The sequence below is a fragment of the Rhinopithecus roxellana genome, chromosome 16, assembly GCF_007565055.1.
Source record: "Rhinopithecus roxellana isolate Shanxi Qingling chromosome 16, ASM756505v1, whole genome shotgun sequence".
Classification (NCBI taxonomy): Eukaryota; Metazoa; Chordata; class Mammalia; order Primates; family Cercopithecidae; genus Rhinopithecus; species Rhinopithecus roxellana.
In genome coordinates this window covers 19833980-19861481 of record NC_044564.1, presented here as the reverse complement: position 1 = coordinate 19861481, position 27502 = coordinate 19833980, and the positions used below count along the sequence as shown (strand labels likewise).

Genomic DNA, 27502 nt, shown 5'->3' with positions numbered 1-27502 from the left:
GACTTGCATGGGGGCCTGTAGCCCCTTTGTTTTGGCCAATTTCTCCAACTTGGAATGGGTATATTTACCCAATACCTGTACCTCCATTGTATTTTGGAAGGAACTAACAATGAGTTTGATTTTGCCAGGTCATAGGTGGAAGGCACTTGCCTTGTTTCAGATGAGAATTTGGACTTGGACTTTTGGGTTAATGCTGGAATGAGCTAAGACTTTGGGGAACTGTTGGAAAGGTGCGATTGTGTTTTGAAATGTGAGAACATGAGATTTTGGAAGGACTGGGGCAGAATGACATAGTTTGGCTGTGTCCCCACCCAAATCTCATCTTCAGTTGTTGTTCCCATAATCACCACATGTTGTGGGAGGGACCAGGTGAAAGGTAATTGAATCATGGGAGCAGTTACCCCCACACTGTTCTCAAAATAGTGAGTGAGTTCTCACAAGATCTGTTGGTTTTATAAAAGGATTTGCCCCTTTTTCTCAGGACTCATTTTCTCTCCTGCTGCCCTGTGAAGAAGTGCCTTCTGCCATGATTGTAAGTTTTCTGAGGCCTCCCCAGCCATGTGGAACTGTGAGTCAATTAAAGCTTTTTTTCTTTAAAAATTACCCAGTCTCAGGCATTTCTTCATAGTAGTGTGAGAACAGACTAATACACATAGTATTTTACTTGGCTTAGCACTGAAGAATATTTACACAGATATGTTAGTGTCAACATTGAACACTGATAAAAACAAAAATTGTGATAGTATAGTGTGAGGATGAAGGGAGGGAAAGTTGGAGAAGGTTAGGTAAAAGGGTTAAATCCTCTTCTATAAAAGTAGGAAATCAATAGATAGTGTTTAAAATTGATAAATCGAGAAATAAAAGTATGAGCGTATCATTTAGAAATGCAAATATGGCCGGGCGCGGTGGCTCAAGCCTGTAATCCCAGCACTTTGGGAGGCCGAGACGGGCGGATCACGAGGTCAGGAGATCGAGACCATCCTGGCTAACACGCTGAAACCCCATCTCTACTAAAAATACAAAAACTAGCCGGGCGAGGTGGCGGGCGCCTGTAGTCCCAGCTACTCGGGAGTCTGAGGCAGGAGAATGGCGTAAACCCGGGAGGCGGAGCTTGCAGTGAGCTGAGATCTGGCCACTGCACTCCAGTCCAGGTGACAGAGTGAGACTCCGCCTCAAAAAAAAAAAAAAAAAAAGAAATGCAAATATAAGTGGCTCATGCCTGTAATCCCAGCACTTTGGAAGGTGGGTGGATCATGAGGTCAGGGGTTTGAGACCAGCCTGGCCAAAGAGATCAGTGTGGCCAACAGGGTGAAACCCTGTCTCTATTAAAAATACAAAAATTAGCTGGGCATGGTAGTGGGCACCTGTAATCCCAGCTACTCCTGCTGAGGCAAGAGAATTGCTTGAACCTGGGAAGGGGGTGTTGCAGTCAGCCGAGATCACACCATTGCACTCCAGTCAGGGTGATAGAGTACTCCAACTCAAAAAAAAAAAAAAAAAGGAAGGAAAGAAGGAAGGAAGGAAGGAAGGAAGGAAGGAAGGAAGGAAGGAAGGAAGGAAGGAAGGAAGGGAGAAATTCAGATATAAGTATCAGAAGAAACAGCTGAAAGGGTGGAAAATGATTGTCTCAACTCTAGGGAGTGAAAAAGAAAGGAAGAGAGTTAGTTTTCATTATAAATAAGACTTCTAGTATTATCTGACTTTTCAAACTGCATGTATTTCTTGATTAAAACAAAAATTAATGTTAAAAAATAAAACTAGAAGCAGGTAACAGCTACAAGGAGGCTAACTGAGGTTCCAGATAAGGAAGAATTTTTTAATATCTAGAAGTATCCAACAGTGGAGCTGGCTGCCCCTGCAAATACAGTTCTCTCACCATCTAACAGAGGTATTTAAACAGAAACTATATGCTCAGCCTATCAGAAATAAGGTAGAAGGTTCCAGCTTCATTAGGGAGTTAAACTAAATGAGCTTTCCTATCCTTTTAACTCTAAGACCCTTTTCAATTTTATGCATCTGTGGAAGCTGGGATGTTATTGTCATTTATCTCCTAAATAATTTATCTGAGCATTTTACAAGCATTTGCTTGGTACCTATTTTGTGTCTGACGCTGCACCAGGTCCTGGGTTGGGGATAGAACAGCCGAGATAGACAGGTGTGGTGTCTGCCTACAAGAATCATTGAAGGGCAGTGCTAGAAAGGCCCTCCGAGTTTGTCTGGTCCAGGTCCTTATTATATAGAGAAGGAAACTGAGGTCACAAGATGGGCAGACACTTCCACAGTATTATACAGCATTAGTGGCAGGGCCAAGATCACATCCCGACCTCTGGATTCCTGTGTCAGTACTCTTTTCCTCACCATGCCTCCTCTGAAGAGCACTTCCTTAAAAACAGTTCTAACAAAAATGAAGCTGCTTCTTCATGTCATTTTACTGATCTCATGTAGGCAGTATTGTGTCGGGAATCTTATATTTGAATTGTAGCAATGTTTGGTTTCCTGGATATCTGCTTCAGAGGGCATGTGGTGAACCCTCTGAGACACCAAAGTTTGCTGAACCCAAACCTCCGAGTCATTCACCAGAAAGATCTAAACCAACAGAAATGAAACGAATTGACATTGCTTTGTCTCACTATCTAGTGAGATGTGTGAGAATTCTTAAGTAGAGAGTTACTGCCTGTGTCATGGGTAAAATCCCAAATCAATTTGTGAGGTTTGTTATTGTTCCAACAGCTATAAAAGAGCCAACATCTGCATGTACCAACATCTCTTTTTAGTATCGCTTCCTGGATCCTTTTTTTTTTTTTTTTTTTTTTTCCGCTTGATTTGGGAGTCATGTCTCTGCTACCTTGAAAAAAATCCCACCATCTTGCCAAACTTCAGTTTCCCCATCTGTCTGCTTGCTCATTTAAACAAGAAAAATCAAGGGCATTAGACTAAACCAGCGGTTCTCAGCCAGGGGCAACTTTGCCCTTACCTTTAGAGGACATTTAGCTCTCTGGAGACATTTTCCGTTGTCATAGTTGGGGTGGGGTGCTGCTGGCATAGTGGAGTAGAGGCCAGGGCTGCTGCTAAACATCCTAAAATGCACACAGCAGCTCCTTCCAACGCAGAATTACCTGGTCCAAAATGTCATTAGTGCTGCTGTTAAGAAACACCAGGCTAGATTCTTTGGCTTCAAGAGACACCCAATTCCAGCTTGGTTAAACAAAAGAAAAGAAGAAGAGAGGGTGGTTATTGGAAGGATATTATCATTGCTTAAAAACAAGACAAAACAGGCTGGGTGTAGTGGCTCACACCTATAATCCCAGCGCTTTGAGAGGCCAAGGCAGGGGAGGATCGCTGAGCCCAGGAGTTTGAGACCAGCCTAGGCAACATAGTGAAAACCCATCTCTACAAAAAAACACAAAAATTAGTCAAGCATGGTGGCACACGCCCATAGTCCCAGCTACTTGGGAGGCTGAGGTGAGAGGATTGCTTGAGCCCGGCAGTTGGTGGCTGCAGTGAGCTTTGATTGCACCACTGCACTCCAGCCTGGGCAATAGAGTGAGACCCTGTCTCAAAACAACAAGAGGTAAGAGCTAAGCTGAATTAAAAAAAAAAAAAAAAAAAAAAAAAAACAACCCTCAGGATTAATATGCCTTGATGACTAGAATAAGTAGTTCAACCCCCATCTGGGGCTACCTCTCCCCTCTCTGTCTTCCTTCTGTTCTCATTCTTTTCATGGGACATAGGACTAGCCACCCAAGCTCTGGGCTTGCATCCTCCCAGTGCCACAACCAGACAGGAAAAGGTCCCTTTCCTAGATCCATTATCACAAATCCTGGATTGGGAAAGGATTCTGATTGGTCAAGCTTGGTCACATGCTTATCCCTGATATAACTAGGTATCACCTCCACTTGTGAATTTCCTGTAGGTGCAGAATCCAAGAAGAAAAGTGTTGCTGTTGCTCATCCCTGAGAAGATTTAGAAGTTAAATGTTTTTATGTTAAAAAGGCGAAGAGAATCTTTGATGCAAATTGTATTGGCGGCACTACTGGAAACTACCTGTTTCACTTAAGCGACCAATATCAAATGGCTCCAAATCAAACAAATCAACACCAAATTGAGCCAAAATGTATTATTTTGCATAACTGCTGTAAAAGAAAAGAACTGACATCTTAGAACAGAATAGGGAAAACAAAAGAAATCCAGAGCAACCCTAAGTTCAGTTTAGCATCCATAAAATTAGCAAAAACATTTTAAAATGGTAATTCACCAATGCAGTTGAAGGTATTAGAAACACCAGTGTATACACTGCTGTTGGTATATAGACTGTTCACTTCTTTGGAAAGTATATTTGGTAATATACATCAAGAGCCAAAAACCAATTCTCCTCTTAAAAATCGATAATTAAGAGAATAATTCAGCAGAATAAAAAGGCTCTGCATATAAAATATATATATTTGTATTACTTGCAAATGATCAAAAAGAACAAACAACTACAATAGTATAGAAATGGCTTGCCAGAGTGTGTTGCGTCCACAGTATGAAGTATTTTACAGCCATTAAAACCAATCATTATGGGAGCATGGCTGTGGCACTCTTAGTCCCATCTGCAAAACCCCTGTGAGTCCTGTTGGTCTCAGGAAAGAGCCAAGCTCTCAGAATAGGTCCTTGCTCAAGTGTTTAAGCAGGTCAAGGCCACGTTCTCCAAGGTGGTCCCAGTGAAGATGTTCAGCTTATGAGATACTATGTGGCAGTGGGTTGGCAGGAGTTAGTAATGGGCACTCCAGCATTGCAGGAGCTTTGGTAACTTACTGCTGGCCTTGCTCACAATGAGGCTGTACACATTCTGCTGACCACAAAGGAGACTGTGGACACCTGGAGTATGGATGTGTCTTCTGCAACAAGTTCCCAGCCAAAATTAAGAGGATGGTCAGACGCATAGCGGGGAGAAGGGGTCGAGTACAATCGGAGAAGCTAGGAAGGCTTCTGACTCTATGCTCCAGGTAGCTGTAAGAGGGTCTCAATAAACTATGCCTCCCAGTGTTCACGTGCTTGTGTACTAACTACCCTTCCCTTGGACCTGGGCCAGTCCTAGAACTCTCACTTGTAATAAAAAGAATATGGCAGAAGTGATACTGTATGACTTCTGAGGCTAGGTCAGAAAAAGCCTTGCTGCTTTGACCTGAGTCTCTTGGAACATTCTCTAGGAGCCACGAACTACTACATAAAAAGTCTGCTATGCTGGGGAAGCCAAGTGTAGGAACTCCGGTTGATAGTCCCTGCATAGCTCTGCCTTCCAGCCATTCCCACTAACACATCACACATACAAGGGAAGTTGTCTCGGATCCTCCAGATCAGTCCATCCACAGGCTGAATCCTTCTATGTGATTTCAGTCAATACTACACGGAGCAGAAGAATCTCTCAGCTGATCCTGGCCCAAATTCCTGACCCACAAAATGATAATGCAAAATAAAATGGTTGCTATTTTAAGCCACTAAGTGAGGGGGCAATTAATATGCAGCAATACATAACCAGCGTATCACCTTTGGGAGATGCTTGAGAATAAACTCATTATTCCAAAAGCAGATAAATTAAAGGTAAAGAATCAAGCATTTGTCCTGCCTTTCCTTTATGAACTATTTCAGAGTAACCAGATAGTTGATGAGACCAAGCTCTTCTGTATAGAAGAATTATAGCTAATAAAGGAAGAAGGAATATCAGAATTAGAATATCATGTGAAACCTCTGATGAAACCAGACAATAATCATCAATGACTGCTAAAATCATTAGGCAAAAGGCCAGCAAGGAACATTAGAATGGATGGATCAGGCTGCAAACACCCGAATCCCCTGATCAATATCTTAACAAGCCAAGACTGGAGAAAACCAGCGAGCATGTACCTTCCGATGTGAGGCAACAAGGAGTACACAGTACCGCCTCTAAAACTTTCTTGCCCTCAAATTCTGTTCCCCTGAATCTGATAGAACTTCTAGACTTCACTACCAGGAGCCAGAGGAACATGTTAAATGATCCCCCGGGGATGCAGTCAGCGAAATCCAGAACATGGAAAATTCTACAGGACAACCAAGTTTCTTCAATACATAATTGTTTTTTAATAAAGGAAGAAGGGGATCATATTAATTAAAAGAGGCGAAGGGCCGGGCATCGTGGCTCATGCCTGTATTCCCAGCACTTTGGGAGGCCGAGGTGGCTGGATCACTTGAGGCCAGAAGTTCGAGACCAGCCTGGCCAACATGGTGAAACCCCATCTCTATTAAAATTAGCCAGGTGTGGTGGTGGGTGCCTGTAATCCCTGCTACTCAGGAGGCTGAGCTGAGAAAATCCCTTGAACTCAGGAGGTAGAGGTTGCAGAGAGCCGAGATTGCGCCACTGCACTCCAGCCTGGGTGAAAGAGAGAGACCATGTCTAAAAAAATAAAGAGATGGACATGGTGGCTCGCGCCTGTAAGCCCAACACTTTGGGAAGCCAAGGCTCTCGGATCACTTGAGGTCTGGAGTTCGAGACCAGCCTAGCCAACATGGTAAAACCCATGTCTACTAAAAATACAAAAATTAGATGACTGTGATGGCACATGCCTAACATGCCTGTAATCCCAGCTACTTGGGAGACTGAGGCAGGAGAATCACTTGAACCCAGGAAGTGGAATTTGCAATAAGCCAAGATCGCACCACTGCACTCCAGCCTGGGTGAAAGAATGAGACCATGTCTCAAAAAAAAAAAAAAAAAGAAAAGAAAAGAAAGAAAGAAACAAGAGATACATCAACCAAATTCAATGTGTAGACTTTGTGGATTCTGATATATACATTTGTGTGTGTGTGTGTGTGTGTGTGTATTTAAACATAGACTAGGTATTTAGTGATATTAACAATTATTTTTAATTTTAGGTGTGATATAATATTGTGTATATTTTTTTAAAGATAAAAGATGTATTTAGAGATAAAAAGATATATGCATCCCAGATATATCTGGGATTTGCTTCAAATGAATGCAGTGGTAAGGGGATAGGAGTAGACGGGGTGTAAGGAGGCAAGATTGGCCATATGTTGGTATTATTGAAGCAAGGTGATGTCGATGTGGAGGTTTTAATATCTCTACTTTTAATACATAATTTATATTTGCATTCAAAATAAAACAAATAGCTCTGATCAAACAATGAAAATATTGGGGGCAGAGGGGGCAGGAGGTATTTCCAGTGAAGTATCTCTGAGTGATTGAGCACAGTAAAGACATTCTTTACTGCTTCCCCTCTCACCAAATCCTCCTGCATTCATAGGACTAGAAACCTAAAGAGGCATCTGAAGTCACATCTTAAGGATGCATAATGGAGGGGAGTTTGGAGAGGGAACAAAATTTTTAAGGAGGATTATACTGTCACCACTCGACACAATGGAGACTGCTGCTTTTAACTGCCTTAAACAAGTCTTACTTCATACCAGAGCTGCGACTCAAGGAGGCGTCGCCATGGGAAGTGGATCCTGCCCAGTCGATCAAATCTTTCTTCTTGGTTGGGTCTTTGAGTGCAGGTTTTCTGCCTATACAACAAGAGAATGGACGTGGCTCTTAGAATGCACTTGAAATTCTTTTTCCTCTTCATGGTGTCTTTGTGGCCAGGTGTCTTGGAAGGCCCAGGAATGAAGGCGCCTCTGGATAAAGTGGCCGTCCTGCTTCTGAGAGGCTGGGGGACCCAGGCAAGTTACTGTCTTTCTGTGAGTCTCTGTTTCCTCCAGACGCAGTGAGCAGCAGTATAGCATAGGGTTAGCCAGAGGGCTCTAGAGACATCTGGTTCCGCAACTCACCAGCTCTGCAACCTTGTTAGGCCATGCAACTTCTCTGTGCCTTATTCTGTATTTATAAAGTAGGGATGATAACTTCCACCTCACGTTGTTGATGAAAGGATAAAATTAGATAATGCATGTAAAGTGCTCAGTGTGGTACCTAGCATAGAGTCCACTCTCAATAAATAGTTATTACAATTATATTTATTTCTTCATAAAATGTGTATTGCAGCTAATAACCATTAAGGCTCCTCCTAATTCTAATGTTTGAGGATTCGTTCACTTATACAACAAATTGTATGTCAGGTGTTGGTGCTAAGGTGAAGACATACCTGGTATTGGGGTTAGGGGCTGAAGTCAGCATATTAGGCAAAAACTGAGCATACTCAAAATTACTCTTGGAAATCTCTCTATCATCAGCTGACCACCCAATCATTTGTTCCCCCATTCACAGGTGACGCTGGCGAGATGCTTCTTGGGGGGTGGGGAGCCTGCATGATCTGGGCAATGGAGTAATAGTAGCTGAGGGATCTTTCAGGAAGTGGCATTTTGTTTCCTCCTAGGGCCTGGAATGTGAAAGCCATAAACTGTCCTCTATTCAGAGCAAAGCTGTGCTCCCTCCATTGCTTCTGAGCTCCTAGCCCCAGTTCTGGATGAGAAAACGGAGAGCAGCCTCAGTAGTCACTTTCCTTCAACTTCAAGTCTGCCATGAGATGGTCACCACCTCGTGTGACCAGGAAGGAGCATGCTGCTTTGGTAGGCTGCACACATCTCCCTGTGTCGGCCAGGCTCCCACCACCCATTCTCATCATTCCACACAAACGTGAGCCCCTACCATGAACAAGGTGTTGCACGGAGCACTGGCAGAAGCAGAGTGAGTTGAAGGTGGCTTCCTCCCAGGACGGCACAGTCACAGACCCCAGCAACAGCAAAGTATGGTCATCAAGACCACAGGAAGGGCCAGAGATGGGCTATGGGGCACTGGGGTCAGGAAGAGTGCCCCATCTTCCTGAAGGGTGATACTGGACCTGGCCCTTGGAGAATAAGAAAGATCTAATGAAGCAAAACACTGGGAGGAGGGTACCCAGGATGAAGAAACAGTATGAGGTACAATCTGGAGGTAGGAAAGATGGGCTGCACTGGAATCACACCAGGTAGAATGGTTGGTTGGTTGAATTGGGAGGTGGGGCTGGAGAGGTAAATGGGGCAGATGGCAAAAGGCCTTAAGGTCGGGCCAAGGAGAGTGGACTTGATTATGGAGGCAGCAGAGACTGAAGGACCAGAGCTGGGATTAGAAAGAGGCCCCAAGCATATGTGAAGCTCCCCTACTCATGCCTGCCCCACACCTTTTCATGGGATGTTGCACAGCACACTCCCAGATTTGGAAAGCCCCAGCTATAAATCTTTCAGTCCCAGGATCATTTCTTTCTACAGTGGCTTCAGCAGCAACGACAGGGTCAAGAGAGGTCACCCTTTAGGTTTCTCAACACAGTTGCCCTTCGCCGCTGGAGAAACCACACCACGGTGGAATGGGAGAGGTGGAGATGAAGGCTAAACACAAGAAAGAGGTTTACTCATAGAGTGTCAGACGAAACAACCTGAAGGTTCCCTGCTACAAAACACTCAGAAATGCTGGTAAGAAATTTTTCAATTATTTTAAAGGTACAGCTAAGCTTACAGGAAAGTGAGAGCATTTTCCTTCTTTAAAAAAAAAAAATAGACTTGGGGGAACAAGTGTTGTTTCATTACATGGATATACTGCATAGTGAAGTCTGGGCTTTTAGTGTAGCCATCACTCAAATATTGTCCACTGTACCCATTAAAGAATTTCTCTTCCTTTACCCCCCTCCCACCCTTCCAACTCTCCAATGTCTATCACGCCATAGTGAGGGCATTTTCAAGGTCAAAATGAAGGGAGAGCTGAGCACTGGAGCAGATAGAAGGCTGCAGCCCCTTGCAGAGTTTGCAGCAGGAGATGTCAGGGAAACAGTGGAACTGCAAGGTTGCTTCCAAGCAGGAGGACAGCCTGGGAAGGACTGTGCTGGGAGGTCCTCTGACAGTCTCACTCTGTGAGTGATTCTGAGTCCCTGGCTGCCCTCTGCATACAATGCTTGGAAAAGCTATGCACATTTTGTCTAAAGAAATCACTAGTAAGGTGGACGAGTCCCTGACTTGGCTTACCTCTAACATCCCACACCACTTCTGCCCTTCTCTAAGTCTCAATTTTATCATATTTTAACTGGAAATGATGCCACCACAACTGACCTCGCAGGACTGCTGGAAGAATTCGTTCAGTATTCAACTAATACGTATTAAGTAGGGAGTGTGACAAGTGCTGGGATATGGAGTTGAACAGGAAAAAATCCCTGCCTGCTAGGAGCTTATGTTCTGGTGCGTAAACAGACACTTTATAAACAATATGGACATGAAGTGGCAGAGATCAGCACTAGGTAGAGAGGAAGGAGCTCCCCCCAGCCTTGGCCAGGATGGTTGGCAGGCCCTGGGGGGAGGTGGTGTTTGAACTGATTCATGAGGGATGGACAAATAGAAATCCTTCACAAGAAGTGGGGAGGGCATTCCAGGAATGAGCTAGAAAGCCCAGAGTCCAAAGCAGCATGACATGTACAAAAACTACACATGGCACAGGGTTACTGGGTGGTAAAATGCGGGTAGGATGCGGTGAGAGAAAAGGGTCAATAGGGACACAGCTCACATGATTGGAAGACGAGACCCTGGATCAACTTAAGTAAAATTTATGTGAATTTCAGAGAACTCCTCCCTCCTTGCAATAATTCACAATCCTATTCCCACCGCCACGACACCCAGTGGTATCCTCAGAGTAGGAGTCAGCCTACTGCTTGGACTTAACCTACCTTCCCCAGAAAGCAGAGCTTGAGGCAGAGGGCTTTTGAGCTGCCATAGATGATCCTCAACTTACCATGGTTTGACTTATGACTTTTCAACTTTATGATGGTGCAAGAGTGATACACATTCAGTAGAAACCATAGTTCAAGAGCCCATACAACCATTCTGATCTTCATTTGCAGTACAGTGCTCAGTAAGTCACATGAGATATTTAACACTTTATTATAAAATAGGCTTTGTGTTAGATGATTTTGCCTGACTGTAGGCTAATGGAAGTGGTCTGAGCACATTTGAGGTAGGCTAGAGTAAGCTATGTTGTTCAGTAGGTTAGGTGTATTAAATGCATTTTCAACTTATGATATTTTCAGTTTTCGATGGGTTTATTGGGACATAACCCCATCATGAGCCAAGGAGCATCCGTATTTTACTAGGAAGCAGGAGTGAGGAACAAGGATAGTGAAGCAGGCAAGAGTGAGGATACAAGGATATATGATGGAGACGACCACTGCAAAATTCACCTCATTATTCAATCTCATGGAAATGTTCCCCGAGAAGCCATGCAATCTGTGTCTCAGGTAGGGTGAACAACCATCCTGGTTTTCTCAAGATGGGGGGATTTTTCCAGGATGTTGAACTTTCAGTGCCAAACCCAGGAAGGTCCTGGGAAAATGGGAATAAGCTGGTTCCCCAGAATCAGGACCACTGGATTTGAGGATAGAAAAATGGAAAGATAGGGAAGGTAACACTTGATGGTCTTGATTGCTTTATGAAGTGCAACATACAGAGATGGACGTGGGAAACTAAAAATGGGGTATGAATAGTTGAAAGAAGTGGAAGAATGAGTAAAAAGACAGCCTAGTGGCACTAAGAGCCTGGCTAAAATTGAAGACCTTGAATTGTTGCTGAATAGTATTGATTTATTCAGTCATTCATTCACCCATTGATTGTTGGTTACCATGGAAACATTGATCAGTGATGTCATTTTGGCCATACCAATACATGTCAGAGTCTCATGGAAGTTCAGATCTCCAAGCTGTCAACCAGGGTCATGACTCCATCATGGCCACACCATTTACATTACTGAATGATCTCATTCCCTACCACAGCTGCCACTACCGAGTGGATGCTGATGCTCCCCACATCTCTAGCCCCAGCCCGCACCTTTTCCTGGGCTTCAGACCTACAAACACCCAACAGGTATCTCAGTCTCAACATCTCCAAACCCGTACTCATCATCTTCCCCGTAAAACCTGCTCCAGCAAGGGAGTGGACTTTCCCAGACAGTCTGTGTATATGAGGATACCAGGTTACCTTCTCACTATCTACTTCCTTGCTTGGTTCTGAAAATGCCATCTCCAAGGCTTCCCCATGGTTTGAGGAATCATGACTTTCAGGGGATACATGTGGGACAAGCTGGAGGAAAAATGTTTGAGGCACAGAAAACAGCTAGTGCTAAAGCCTTAAGGCAGGAAAAAAGTATGTTCCAGGGGTGGAAAGAAGGTCAGTCTAACTGAGGTTGGTAGACAAGGAAGAGTCTGGTTCAAAGGGAAGTTGGAAAAGTAAACAGGAGCTAGATTACATGGAGCACTGTAGGTCAAGTGAAGATTAGATTTTCTTCTTGGAGCACTGCAAAATCATTTAAGGGTTATAAACAGAAGAGTTGGTGCATTAGCCGGGGTTCTCTGGAGAGACAGAACCCATAAGATATATATAAATGTAGAGAAAAAGATTCATCATGAGGAATTGGCTTATATGATTATCTGCTATCTGCAAGCTCAAGGCCCAGGAAAGCCAGTGGTATAGTTCTCATCCAAGCCCAGAGGCCTGAGAATCAAGAGTGCTGATGTCCGAGGACAAAAGAAGATGGATGTTCCAGCTCCAGAGAAGAGAGAATGTACCCTTCCTTGACCCTTTTTGTTCTTTTCCAGCCCTCAATGGACTGGATGATGCCCACCCATGTTGGGGAGGGTGGAGCTTCTTTACTGTCTGCTGATTCAAATGCTAATCTCTTCTGGAAATACCTGCACAGACATACTCAGAAATAATGTTTTGCCAACTATCTGGGTATGCCTTAGCCCAGTGAAGCTGGCACACAAAATTAACCATCACAGTATGCATGATTTGATTTATACTTTTAAATACACCTTTAAATTTGATTTCCACCCTGGCTGCTGAGTGGACAATAGAAAGTACAGGAAAAAAACAAACAGAACATAGGCAGGGAGACCAATAAAGGGAGACCAGGAGATAGGCAGGGAGACCAGACCGCAGTAATCTAGGTGAGAGTTGATGTTGGATGGGACTAAGATGTAATTGTGATGATGAAGAGAAGTTTCAGATTCTTGATTAGTTCTAGGGGGGCCATTCAACAGGACTTAAGTATGAGGCATGAGGAAATAAATCAAAGATGTGTCCAAGGTTTAAGCCTGATAATCGGTGTGAATGTGTTATTTACTGGGACGGGGAAGACCTGCAAGAGGAACATGTTTGGAGGCAAAAGGGGAAGCAGGAGCTTGATTTGGGACAAAGCAAGTCTGAGACAACTATTAGACATCCAAATGGAGGTATAAAATATAAGGTTGGATATATATGAGTGTGAGCTAGACAGAGCTGGAGGTAGTTTTGGGAGGCACTGCAGCATATTCAAAGCTTTGGGCCAGAGGAGCTCACCAGGGAGAAGATGGATCTAAAGAAGGAGATATATGGCCAAGACTTAGAGCACTATGACATTTAGAAATCAAACAGCAAATGTGCAGGGCTGCTAAGGAGACTACAAAGGGACAACTAAAAAGATATGATATTCTAGAAGCCAAGAGAAGAAAGCAGTTCAAGAAGGGTGTGGCCAATTGTATCAACCATATCATATGCTGCTGAGAGATCAAATAAGGACAGAGAAGTGACCACTGGAGGTCATCAGCAGCCTCGTGAAAAACAGTCTCAGTGGGCTGGAAGAAAGAGAGGACCCATGGCAGAGGGGTTAGCAGAAAATCAAAGGTGAGGAAGTAACACAGGAGACAACTCCGTGAAAAGGGCTGCTGTGAAGGACAGCAGAAAACTAGATTAGCTGCAGGAAAAGCTAGGGTAGGGAAAAGGCTCTGCAAACCCTGGAGATACTGGAACAGGCCTGCATTTGGGGGTAATTGTCTGAGTGGAAAGAAAGAAACTAGAGATGCAGCAAAGATAGGAGAATTGCGGAAGCAAAGTCCTTTAAAAAACCAAGAGGCCAGAGGATCAAGCTCACAAGTGAAGGGGGTTTCTCTTGGTAAAAGCAAAGACACTTTATCCATAGCAATATGAAGATAGGAAGGAAATATGAACACAAATTCAGACAAATTGGGAGGTGTGCTGGGAAGATAAAGTTCCTCCTTTATCAAGGACACAGCCAAACCATATCAAGGAGGACCTATATAACTGCTTCTATTTTTTTTTTTTTCAGTGAAATATGAGGTGAGGTCATCAGGTAAGAATGAGGGAAGATAACGAGGTGGATGGCCCTTGGGAAAGATGAGAGGCCCCAGTAAGTGAGGGAGGCAGGAGGAAAAAGATGTGAAATAGTTGTTCCGAAGACTGGGGAGTGGAACACATAGTGAAAGGTAGGATTTCTGAGCAGGATGGAGTGCTCATTTGAGATTTGTGGTCATGAATTTAAAGCAAGACCAGTTAGTCTAGTTACACGTTTTTCTCTCATGACATTTACCTGCTTGAATTCAAGTTTGTAGCAGTCAGATGTGTAGGCTTAAGCAGAGAACAAATATGAAGGAAGAAGAGTGGAATACAGGAATTAGAAGTACTTGAAATAGAGTAGTTATGATGACGAACCACAGAAATTAAGCTGGTTAATGAAGGAAGTGAGAACCTGAGGGGAATGACAGATAGTGGGAAAAGTGGAAGGGCCAGTGTATTAGAAGTCTTGATGAGGTGGATTGGAAATATTACCCCAAGGGAGCTGGGATGAAAGGAGGTAGCAGTCAGAGAATGTAGGTTTTTAATGGTGGTATGGTCATGGACAAGACAAAGGTAATGAGTGGCTGGAATGGGATAGATCAAAGGAGTAAATTAAAAAGAAGATACGTTAGTCTGTTCTCACACTGCTAATAAAGACATAACCGAAGACTGGGTAATTTATAAAAGAAAGAGGTTTAATTAACTCGCAGTTCAGGATGGCTGGGGAGGCCTCAGGAAACTTACAATCATGGTGGAATGAGAAGCCAACACGTCCTTCTTCACATGGTAGCAGGAAGCAAAAGTGCTGAGCAAAAGGGGGAAAAGCCCCTTACAAAACCATCAGATCTTGTGAGAACTCACTCATTATCACCAGAACAATATGAGGGTAACTGTCCCCGTGGTTAAATTACCTCCCACTGGGTCCATCCCATGACACATGGGGATTATGGGAACTACAATTCAAGATGAGATTTGGTTGGGGACACAGCCAAACCATATCAGAAGATCAAAGAGAGACATGGAACCTAGAAGCCAATGTATTGGATGTCTTGCCCGTATGAATGCTGAAATTACCAGGAATGGTGTGAGGAAAAAGGATAGACAGGAAGACAGTGTGCCAGTGCTAAAGACACCCACGAATGAGGGTAAATAGAGCATTCATATGGGCATCAAAGGAGTGGAGAGTTGAAGGAAGAGGGAGAAGGAATGGGTTTGGAAGTGAAGGAATGGGTTTGGAAGTGACTGCAGAAGGCAAGGAGGACCACTTACCCAACTTCCCCATCTTAGGCCCTCAGGTACCCAGTTTTTAAGAGAAAGACACCTTCCACCTCAGTAGGTTGTAAAAAAAATAATGTCATGAGCAGATATTCAACTTTCATTTAATGCAAAAAAGTAAGGGAGCACTCAGAGAAGTAGTTGAGGATATTGGAAAGAGTGTAATTGACAGCCATGAGTTCACAAACCCACAGAGAAAAGGTTTGGGAGCGTAGGACGGAATGGAAAATTGAGTCAAAACAGAGACTGTTCAGAGTTGCATGGGCGTTAGGGTCCCCTTGACCTGAGGAGCCTGGGTTTCTGGAGATGACTAAGGTGGACAGGAATGAAAGGCATCCTGAAATTAGTCTTGAGGGTCTCTTAGGGAAAGACAGACTTGAGACAAAGGGCACAATGCTCGTTAGCAACAATTCTCTACTGTGCCTGTGAGTAATGCAGAAGCCAGAATGAGTCCCTCAAGGGATTGTTCTCTTAAGTGGAGTTCACTGTGAAGGCTTCTGGGGAGGGTCCATCTACCCTGAAAATGGATCCCTAGGGATGACTTTTCCAACTCTTCAGGTGGTGCAGTGTTATGATGCTCTGGAGCACAAGGAGCTCAGAGCCTGCCCCTTTGCTCCTGGGTGGTGTGGTGGTGTGGCAGGCAGGTTCCCAAATCATTTCACACAAGTGACATTTGTGTAAACACCATTGCAATTTCTCTGTTGGAGTCTGCAGGCCCATCCTCAAGTTATCAGGGAAAATTTTAATTTTTCTATATTGATAATAATCTTAACAAATAATAAAATCATATTCTACATCCTCTAAATGTGAGGCTACCAGATAAAATACAGGACTCCCAGTTAAATTTAGATTTCACATAAACAGTGAATGCTTTTTTAGTATAAATATATCTCAGATATTGTATGAAACATATTTCTACCAAAAAAATTATACTTCATAGCTATTGCTACCTGATGTTAGTACCTGTGTGTATGCATTTATTATATATTTATTACACAATAAAGAGATTTATTATAAGGAATTGGCTTACACAATTTGGAGGCTGGCAAGAGCCAGGATCTGCAGGATAAATCCACCAGCTGGAGATCCAGGAGAGCCAACGGCATAGTTCCAGTCTGAAGGCCGTAGGCCTGTGAACCAGAAAAAGAGCCAGTTTCCCAGTTTGGAGGCAGTCAGGCAGGAAGAATCCTCTATTACTCAAGGAAGGGTCAGCCTTTTTTTCTAGTGAAGTGTCAACTGATTGGGTGAGACCCACCAACATCAGGGAGGGCAATCTGCTTTGCTCAGTCCATCGATTTAAATGTTAATCTCATCCAAAACTACCCTTGCAGAAACATGCAGAATAATATTTGACTAAACATCTGGGCACCCCGGAACCCAGTCAAGTTGACACACCAAATTCACCATCACAGTGTTCATGTTTGCACTGTTTATGATGAAACTGGGACCAAGCAGTAACATTAATGAGAAAAGGGAGGCAGACCCAATCTCAAGGTGTAATATGGCCATGTTAACTAAAGATGAAAGAGTATCACTGCCCTATAAGAAGCAAGCTTTCTCAGAAGTTCAAATAGAGAGAGTTCAAACTGAGTCATGCACACACAGCCTTACAGTCATGACAAATTCCAAAGAACCTGCCCCTTAACAGGTTAGCCCCATAGTAACACTGCAAGTAGCCACTTAGTGTCAGCAACTAAAAAAAAAAAAAAAAAAAAAAAAAATCCATCATATTAAATGTATGGGTTTCTATTTTGATTTTGTTTGTAGCATTGTATTTAATTTATAAATTTGTTTTGGTTTGATTGTTTATAAGGCTATATCTAGTTTTACATGTCTACATACTTATATAATGTTAAACTAAAACTCATTTAAGTAACACATTAAGTACCGAGGAGTCTGTGAGATTTTTCTGATTTTTCTCCTTTTAAATGGGTTCATTAGTCTGTTATTCTTAGTTTGAGAAACACTTACTATAATAATATAAAAGCACTTATGGCCCTTTTTTAGGGAATTTGTGTTTTGGAGCATTTCGTTTGCATAATTCATTGAACTAGATATTATTGGAGGGATTTTTAAACAACAAATAAACAAAAGTGTGTACTGTGTGCTACACTGAATTAGAAAATGTTGCACATTTTATCTCCTCTTAGATATATACAAAGCATTTTAGTGAATAAAAGACTTGGAGAAATTGGGCAGAAAAAGATGTCAGATGCTGTTTCGCTCAGTGTTCCCAAGCTTATCTGAGCAAAGAATACCTCTATTCCAGTAACTATCAATATCCTAAGAAATAGCTTTCTTTGAAAAACCAGTTTGGAAAACATTCATCTATAACACTATCCAGAATAAGGATATTCTATTAACATTTTTGTGCCAAAGACTCTTCTAGCAGCCTAGTGACAGCTATGGACATCTTCTTAGAATAATGTATTAAAAATACAAAGGAATACAAAGGAAACCAATTATATTCAAATACAGTTTTCAAAATAACTTTAAAACAAATGGGAGTACCTGAAGGAGAAGAGAAGAGGAAAGGACAAAAGAAATATTTAAAGAAATAATAGAGGCTGGGCACAGTGACTCATGCCTGTAATCCCAGCACTTTGGGAGGCCGAGGCAGGCGGACCGCTTTAGGTCAGGAGTACGAGACCAGCCTGGCCAACATGGTGAAACCTCATCTCTACTAAAACTACAAAAATTAGTTGGGCGTGGTGGCGCATGCCTGTAATCCCGGCTACTCGGGAGGCTGAGGCAGGAGAATCACTTGAACCTGGAGGCAGAGGTTGCAATGAGCTAAGATCACACCACTGCACTCCAGCCTGGGCAACAAGAGCAAAACTCCATCTTGAAAAATTTTTTAAAAGTCACATGACCATGCTTTATTTCAGGGGACAGAAGAGTATATGCATCCACATACCTAGAAGTAAAGGAGAATTGGATAAGTGGTGAACATTAATTATCTTCCACGATTACCTGTGATACTAAAAATTATTTCCACACCAACATATTGCAAAGAGATCAAAACAGAACATGCTCAAAGAATGTGAACTGTCCCATGAACCAGAGGTCCTACCCAGAAAAGGTGGGAGAACTGCAACTCCTGCCACACCTTATCCTCTCAATACATTCCCAGTATGGACAGACAAAATTCCAAAAAACCCAAGGACATCTGGGTGGCAGCTCTATTTGATTAAAAAGTCTCTTAGTTGGTGGAGGTTGCCGTGAGCTGAAATCATGTCATTGCACTCCAGCCTGGGCAACAAAAGCGAAACTCTGTCTCAAAAAACAAAACAAAACAAAACAAAGTCTCTTAGCTGCCTAGAAACCAACTTTCTTTGCACTTGCTATGCATACAGTCAGATACCTCTACCACTTGTTCATTCAATATCCCTCATCTATGCCCAGCAGATGGAGAAACCCATCAGGTACGGTCTACACCCAGGAGTCTAAGCAAAGCACTATGGGAACATAGACGAAGGAGCAAATCGTTTTTCTAGTGTTTTGCACTCTGACCTAGCCACTTTTTTCCTGCTTTTGTGATACAAACCTAGGTCCCCCACCTTGCCAACTCTGCAGCTGAGCAGCTTTGTGGCCATGGCAAATCCCTTCACCTGGAATTCTGAGGCTCAGTTTCCTCAGCTGTAAAATGGGAATGATAACGCCTACCTCCCAGGATTATTGTGAGAACAAGAATGAGATAATGTCTATAGAAATGCGTTTTGTGTCAGGCCAAGTTATCATCCCCATCAGCAGCATCATGGCTGTCTTCTACTGTCTAGAAGGGGAGCCCCAGGGCTGGAGAAGGCCCAGGGAAGAGAGGGGTTCCCAGGCCGACCCTCTTACTCTGGGGGATTCAGGGGCCTCTCTCTAATTAACTCTTCCTGGCAGAAGTTTCTTGCTGGACGTGTTTGCCTACCAGTGAAAAGCCAGGTGAGGCTTCCAGGAGCCGCCTACTGGCCCTGACACACCAGGGAAGAATGATGACTCACCAGACTCTAACAGCCTTGCTGACAGGCCCATTGGCCCAGTCCAGTCAGAGGCTGGAGAGGGCTGCCCAGGGTGCAGCGGGGCCATTAGGTTTTATAGAAGTGAAAGAGAGAAAGAGAGAGGGAGGGGAAGAAAAGGGAGAGATAAAGGAAAAGAAACAAAGGCCCCCAAAGGGAAAAAGAACGGAAGAAAAACAAAGTAGAATGGTGGTTAGGAGGGCCGGTGGGATGGGTAGTTGTTTAATTGATATGAAGTCTGTTTTGCAAGATGAAAAAGTTCTAGAGCTCTGTTGCACAACAATGTGAATACAGTTAACACTACTGAACTGCACACTTAAAATGGTTAAGATGGTAAATTTCATGTGACATGTTTTCTACCACAATTAAAAATATTAAAACACATTTTTAAAAGAAATGAGGCCAGGCGTGGTGGGTCACGCCTGTAATCCCAGCACTTTGGGAGGCCGGCCGAGGCAGGTGGATCACGAGGTCAGGAGTTCAAGACCAACCTGGCCAACATGGTGAAACCCCTTCTCTACTAAGAACACAAAAAAATTAGCGGGACGTGGTGGCGGGAGCCTGTAATCCCAGCTACTTGGGAGGCTGAGGCAGGAGAATCGCTTCAACCCAGGAGGCGGAGGTTGCAGTGAACCCAGATCGCGCTATTGTCCTCCAGCCTGGGCGTCAGAGAAGACTCCGTCAAAAAAAAAAAAAAAAAAGAAAGAAAGAAAGAAAAGAAAAGAAAAAGGGGAGGAAAGGAAGAAAGGAGAGGGAGGAGAAAGAAGAGAGAGAAGAGAAAGAAAGGAAGGAGGCAGAAGAGAAGGAAGGAGGAAGAGAGGAAGAGAAAGGAAACGGAAGGCGGGAGGGAGGAGAAAAGGAAAATTAAAAGGAAGGAGATGGAGAAGGGAGGAGGAAACGGACGGAAAGAGGGAGGAATGCGACAGATAAAAAGGAAGAGATGGGAGACGGTAACAAAGAAGAAAAATAGCTGACAGGGAGGAGGAAGAAAGAGGAAGCGGCGCAGGTCTACAGGCGCCCGCGCACCGCTTCCTCCCTAGGCCCGGCCCAGCGCTCCGGGGCTGCTCGTGAAGTCGCCGCCCTGCCGCCCCACTGCCCCGCCCCGTCCTGTCCCCGCGCCCGGGCCTTGTGAAATCGTGCGCGCTGGCGGCCGCCGTCGTAGACCTTACCGCTCTCCTTGGGTGGCTGCGAGTCCCTTGGCCGTGGGCCCTGTGCGCGGCCAGCCCCGGCGGCGGGAGGGCGATAATTGCCCAGAGACGCAGCACTTATCTGGGCCGGTTGTGCAAGGCGCACGGGGGGAGGCCACGGGCGGCGGCTCTCACGCCTCAGCGGCCAGGCATGCGCGGGGGCGAGGGCGGGCCAGGGTCCCGGTGGGCGCCTCCAGCGGTTCTCGTTGCGGACGCCGCCCCGTTCCTCAGGAAAGAGCCGCAGCCCGTCACCGCTGGGGATGGGGAGACCCTTGCTCCCATCCCGCTTGGCCACCTGCTGGGGTGCGTGACGTCGGTCGAGTCCCACCCGTGCCTCTGAACCCCAAGCGCCTCCTCTGTGTACTAGGGGTAAAAACGCCACCTCTCTGAGCCTCTGGTTGAGAGGATTAGAAATTATGCAGGAGAGGCCTGGAACATTGCCAGGCACACATTAGGTACATGGCAAATGGTGGCCTCGATGCCCATAGACTGCCAGTTCAAGTTGTGTCTGCCACTGACTTGCTGGTGACTTTGGGACATTTACCTCCCCTCTCTGGTCTTCAGTTTCCTCTTCAGAAATTGGAGTTTGACGCTTACCATCATCGTGGGCCAGGATGATGGTCTGTGCCAGCTATCCTTGAAAAAGGGTCAGGCCGGGCTGAGTGTGCACTGGGTTTGGACATGGCAGGTGGCTCCTGTCACTTGCGCCTAGTTCCTGGGGCCATGATCCTTGGAACTGCTGTTAGAGAGGGATGGAGTGGGACAGGGTATCCTGAGCTTACACCAGGATCCCTAGAAGTGTGATCACACATAGACACACACATATACACTTACATCACACTACCTACACACAGGTGCACACATAACCCATGGAGGTCTGACAGTAGCTGCAGTCACCCAGCACCTTCTGTGAGCCTTTGAGGCCAGTCCTCCCCAGGGCTTTAAGGTGGTGTTGCTGTCCCAACCAACAAGTAAGAAACTGAGGCTAGGGGAGGGCAGATGAGCTTGATCCTGGGGGCAGCCACCTGCAGTGGGGCCTCATTCTGCACCAACACTATGAGATTGTAGTCCAACCTTGGGAAGGAAGCAGAGCTAGTCACCTGCTCAGGCTCAAGTCTGGGGTGCCCAAAGACGGTTCCACAGGGGAGCCACTCTTTGGATCTGGCCTGAGAGTCCCTACTTTCCTCCTTCCCCTTTTTAACCTTGAAAAAAATAAAAAGTATGCAGGACAAAAAGACTCAAAGAAAAATATAAAAATAAATACCCATCATCCAAAATGAAAAATTTTAAATTAAAAAAGGAGAAGTGGCCAAGCGTGGTGGCTCACGCCTGTAATCCCAACACTTTGGGAGGCTGAGGCGGGCGAATCATGAGGTCAGGAGTTTGAGACCAGCCTGACCAATATGGTGAAACCCCATCTCTACGAAAAATACAAAAAAAAAAAAATTAGCCAGGCATGGTGGCACATGCCTGTAATCCCAGCTACTCGGGAGGCTGAGGCAGGAGAATCGCTTGAACTCAGGAGGCAGGGGTTGAAGTGAGCCAAGATTGCACTACTGCACTCCAACCTGGGCAATAGAGGGAGACTCCGTCTCAAAAAAAAAAAAAAAGGAAAAGTTAGAGTATGATGGTTCCCACTTCACCAATCTGTTGGGAGGATTAAAATAATGAGGTGGCCCTTGGAAAGTGAGGGATATACTCGCATCAGATTCTCCCAACCACTGTCCTCCTTGTCCTCTGCTTCTGTGACAACAGGCACTCCCAGTTTCCCCTTCCCAGTCTTTTTGCAGGTTCCCACTCCCTTACACATGCCTGAAGAGTCGGTGTGCTTAGGGGCTAACCAATTTAGGCCTCCCTCTCTTTTAGGCATCCTGCTCTCCCTTGCGATGACTTAGTGATTGCATACTCTCGAAGACTTCAGGTCCCAGTGTCCTGCGATTGTATGAGATTTTAATTTTGTTCATTTTGCTAATTCATATTTTCTGTATTTGCTCTCAAATTGTGTGATTTTTTAAGTAAATATTTTTAAATAAAATGTTTATTGATTGATTGGGTATTTTTATTCCCAACATGGCTGGGATCCTTAAGCCTCTTGGAGCTCCTTGGAGGGGCCCGAGAAGCCAGGACAAAAATGCCTCTCACCTATATCCGATTCGAATACATAGCCATGTCAGTGGGAAGGAAAAACAGTTGCTCCTTCGGTGGAAATGGCTACTGGAGGAAATTTGATTCATTGAAGAACTTGGCTTGGGAATTTGCAGACTGGTAGCACTCATCAAGGCCTTGGAGATCTTCAGATTCCGCCCCCTCATCTTGGAATCAGGAAACTGGAAACCCAAAGGTGATTGATTACTGTCCCTGTCTGCCAGATGGCACAGGAAAGTAATGGCAGAGCCAGAATTTGAACATGTTTCCACACTCTGTGGTCCCTGCTCATTTTGAAATATGTCCCTACCCATCCCAGCAATTGACCCCAAGACAATCTACACACACACACACACACACACACACCCCACAAGCAGCCTACTTTTCCATCCAAAGTCTTTACATTCAGAAAGCAGATCAATCTTGGATTCACTTGATTTCCTATGGGGATCTCTCATACTAATCCTTGAGAAAAGTGAACCAACTTAAATCCCTCACCAAGCTCTGTTCTAAGGAGGAATATTCAACTCTGTGGCAATTACATTCCAAAGTCCCTATTTTCTGTAGAGAGCTTCCTTGATGTTAACCACTTTTCTTAGTTATTCTTTTATTTTTTATTTTTATTTTGTTTTATTTTATTCTTTTATTCTACCAACAACTCCACAATGTAGGTATTAGTGTTCTTTTGCCCTATGAGAAAACTGAACTTCAAAAAAGTTCAATAACTTTCTCAAAGACACAGCAATAAGTGGCAGAGCCAGGATTCAAACACTCATTCTCAGGACACCACACCCTGTACCTCAGTGTTCCCTGGTCCACACTGCCAGACCAGAGCAGAAGTCCTTTGTACAGGTTGCAGGGAATCATTTTTGAGACTCACAGGAAATGGGAGCTAAAATGACTTTGTAGGTCCTCATTTCACATTTCGTTCCATCTTTCAAACAAACCACATTGTACAGAATGGTTTAAACCATGACTTCTGGACAGAGAAACTGAATTGAAATCCTGGCTCAACAACTTACTAATTGTGCAACTTTGGGCAAGTTACCTAATCTCTCTGTGCCTTAGAGTCCTCATCTGTAGAGTGTGGATAATAATAGTACTTAATTCATTGAGGTGTTATGAGGATGAAATGAGTTACAACATGAAAGTACATAAAACACTGCTTGACACATAGTAAGCTCTTCATAAATGGAGAGTTTTTACCAGGGTCATTATCATCATTGCTACACTATTATTACTACTACTAAGAATTTGTGATACACTGGGTCTTAAGATAGTGAATGGGAAGACAAAGATGACATACACACTGTCCTCTCCTTATGGAACTCATCCTATGGAAGGAGGATACAGAAACCATGTATGATTACAATTTACTAATAGGGTAAATGTAATAGCAGTGATGTGTGTGGACACTCCAGAGAGTAGACATGGCTTGTTCAAGGCAGCAGCAAAGTTAGGACTTGAGCCCAGTTATCCTGAGCCTTTTTCTGTTCCACCTTATTGACTGGGAATGTTCCTGTGGACTGCACATATAGGTGTGACCCCAAAATCTTTGCACATGGCACCAAAAAGAGGTTCCTAAGGCCATGGCTTCTCCAGCTGAAGATGTTACTAAAGTGGAGAGATGGTCAATGAACCTCTGCTGAATAAGTCAGTGAATCAAAGGCCCTGGTGAGAAACCAGCCAATTTTCTCCCCCCACCCAGCGTGTAGGCCTGAGGCAATGGCAGGGCAAAACAGTTCTACATGGGCCCTAGAGGACAGCTGGTCCCCCTCTTCATCCTCAAAAGGATGTTTCATCGGGTTACCACCATTCACAGACCCCTCCTTTACCATAGCTATTTCTGATGCCCTCAAGAGAAATTTTAATTCACTCGAATCAATAATTTCCACAGTTCTGTGATTTGTATGTGTCCAACTCTGTAGAAGGGAAGGTGAATCAGCAACACTCCCTACCCTCGGGGTGCTCAAAATCCAGGAGGCAAACATGACAAATTGCTAGCCTACAGAGTAGAAAGTGATCCGGCCCTGAGAAAGGGACAGACCACAAAGACAACCAGCATCCAGATAATTAGAGCTCTCACAGATAATTAGAGCTCTCACGGTACAGTCGACTGAGTAATGTTGCCAAAGATGTCCATCCATGAATCTTGGGAACCTGTGAATATTACTCTATATGACACATGGGTCTTTGCAGGTATGATTAAATTAAGGATCCTAATATGGGGAGGATATCCTGGCTTATCCAGATGGGCCCTAAATGTAAACATTTGTTTCAGCAGCTATAGGAAACTAATACAGATAGATTGCTGACTGTATGCTAAGCATTCTCATTGAGTTTTTTCCATGAACTCCAAAGCCAGACAGCCAGGGTTCAAATCATGGCCGCTTTTCTTTCCATCTGTGTGGCTTTAGTCAATTTTCCTCTGTGGGCTTCAGTTTCCTCATTTATAGAAGAGAAATAATATTTAGTAACCTCCTCCCCCATAGGAATGATGTAAGCAATGATATGTAGGAGATATTCTAAATGCTCACAATTATTTGGTTCTCCTTTCCTTCCTAGTTATTTGGGAATCTACACTTCCTGCCCCCTGCAGCAAGAGGCACCATGTGGCTAGTTCTGGACAATGAAATGTGAGCGGTGAAAAGCCCCAGTGGGACCTGGGGGCCACATGTGGGCCACATGACCACAAGCCTATGGGCACATCACAAGCTCTCTCAGACTCAGTGACAATATTGGACTTCTCCAATGTCCAATGTCCCTTCCAACACTCAGCCCCTAGGAACCTGAGCACCATGTGACAAAAGGGACAATAAACAAGAGAGCAGGAGAGAAGAGATTTAAAGGGTTCCTGCAGCAGTGTGAAGCATGCAGAGTGTGTGTGGTGTGGATTCCCCAGAAGATATGTGCATAGCACCAAAGGTGATCGTAGGCGGCACTAGGGTGAACTTCATTGTTATAATAATTAATTTAATTAATTATGGCAAATTATACTGGGTTTCCATCCAAAGTTTCTTTTTAGAGTAAATGTACATTTTTTTAAATGAGTTAATTTAAAGAAAAAAATATTGATTACTCTCACAAGTGGTTTGTAGATATGGCAAAAATTGTAAAGGCAGAATCAAAAGACTAAAATTATGAACTTCCCTGGAACAATGAAAAGAACATGGGCTTTGGAATCAGGCCAGGGTTTGAATCCAGTTCCTCCACTTGTTAGCAGTGTGACCTCGTTACTCAAGCTCTCTGAGATTGTTTCCTCCTCATTACCTTTTAATGGAGATCATTAACCAAACCTCATGTGGTGGGGAGGAGGTGGCGGTGTGAAGGGATAGGATGGGAGGGGGTGCATGGGTGTGTGTGGTGGGGTGGGGAGGTATGAGGATTATGGCTTACTTTCACCACTGCTGTCCTTACATTCCTCCTCCTTATTGTTACCCCTGGGTCTTGACCCAGTTTGTAAATCGGGGGCCAATGCAACCCACATTCCCAGATGCCTGGCCGGGCTCCAGGGACAGAACCCAGTAGGACCAGCTTCCTGCCCTCCAGGAGCTCCCAGCCGAGTGGGGCAACTAACACAGTCTCAAAGATCCATAGTCCACAGTCAAAATGCCATGAGAGACAAGCAAAGGTGGTGGCACGGAGGCCCTGAGATGACTCCGAGGAGAGCCACGGGCGCCAGAGATGGATTTTGACCCGTGAGTAATATTTCAACAGGTGCTGAGGGTAGGAAATGCAAACCAGGTTTCCTTACTCGCTGAGCCTCAGTTTCCTCTTTGGTAAAATTTAAGTAATGTTTCCTATGTTTTTGCTATGCTACTGTAAGGATTAAGTGGGATAAAGCATAGGACGCACCTACCACAGTGCCAGGCCCATGTTAGACCCTGGATAAATAGAGGCAATTACTTTCCTATTATGCCAGATGATAAAGCCCCAGTGGGTGGCCCCTTTCATAATGAAACTGTCTCCTCCTTCCCTATGACTCACCTGCAGGGGATTGCCCAGGGGCACAGATGTCCCAGGCTCCTGGGTGGGTTGGAACCATCAAGCTCCCTGAAGAAAGACTACCAAGAGAGGGAACATAATTATTCCCCCAGGTCAGAGTTGGACTTCAAGTGCAGCTTTCCACCATCTATGGAGAGAGAGACCATGTCTTGGAGTCAGCCCCAGACCCTTCCAGCCTCCACTCAAAAGCCTGCTGTGCAGGAGACCAGAGAGACCACCTATTGGGAAGAAACAGGAGACCAGGGCTTAAATCATTCCTTGCTGTCTGAACAGCATCACAGCCCTTTCTCCCTCCAGACCTCCATGTTCTAAGGGTAGGAGTGGGCTGACTGGAAAAACCATCAGGATAGCAAAGACCAATCAGAGCAGACACTGGCAGGGGCCTGGAATGTTAGTCCTCCTGGCTGGGTGTTAGTCCTCTGCTTGCTGGGGATGGGGTTGTCCAGGGGTCCTGGGAGGGACCAGCACACTCAGAACAACAGGAGGAGGCCACTTAGAGAGCTGGAAGGAAAAATTCTCAGCCTGCTCCCCCCAACCTCCTGCACAGGGTAGTTATGAACTAGATACTGACTTGCTTTACCGGCTGGATGTCCATCTGCCCATCTCCATGAGCCATTCTTCCCTAGCTCCCCTAACCATGAAGAGAGAGCTAGACACGTAGCCCAGCCTCACAGCCTCTCCTCAATGCTGAAAAGGCACAGATCTTGCCCACAGTTACACAGGTGAATCAGTTGCTCAGGCCCTGGCCATAACCAGTCTCCTACCGTCTGACCCAGTGCAGCTTTTCTTCCCACT

The 27502-nt window shown here is 44.6% G+C and overlaps 1 long non-coding RNA gene across 1 annotated transcript in view; it reads right to left on the bottom strand.

Moving 5' to 3' along the window:
* LOC115894027 overlaps positions 1 to 26836 on the bottom strand; it is a 97519-nt gene extending 70683 nt beyond the window's left edge. Inside the window, exons 1-4 of the long non-coding RNA XR_004054082.1 lie at positions 26690 to 26836; positions 22700 to 22884; positions 22364 to 22489; positions 21155 to 21296 (exon numbers count right to left, since the gene is read on the bottom strand). This is a non-coding gene — a long non-coding RNA (uncharacterized LOC115894027). The remainder of the gene's footprint in view (positions 1 to 21154; positions 21297 to 22363; positions 22490 to 22699; positions 22885 to 26689) is intronic.
* Between the last annotated feature and the right edge of the window lie 666 nt (positions 26837 to 27502).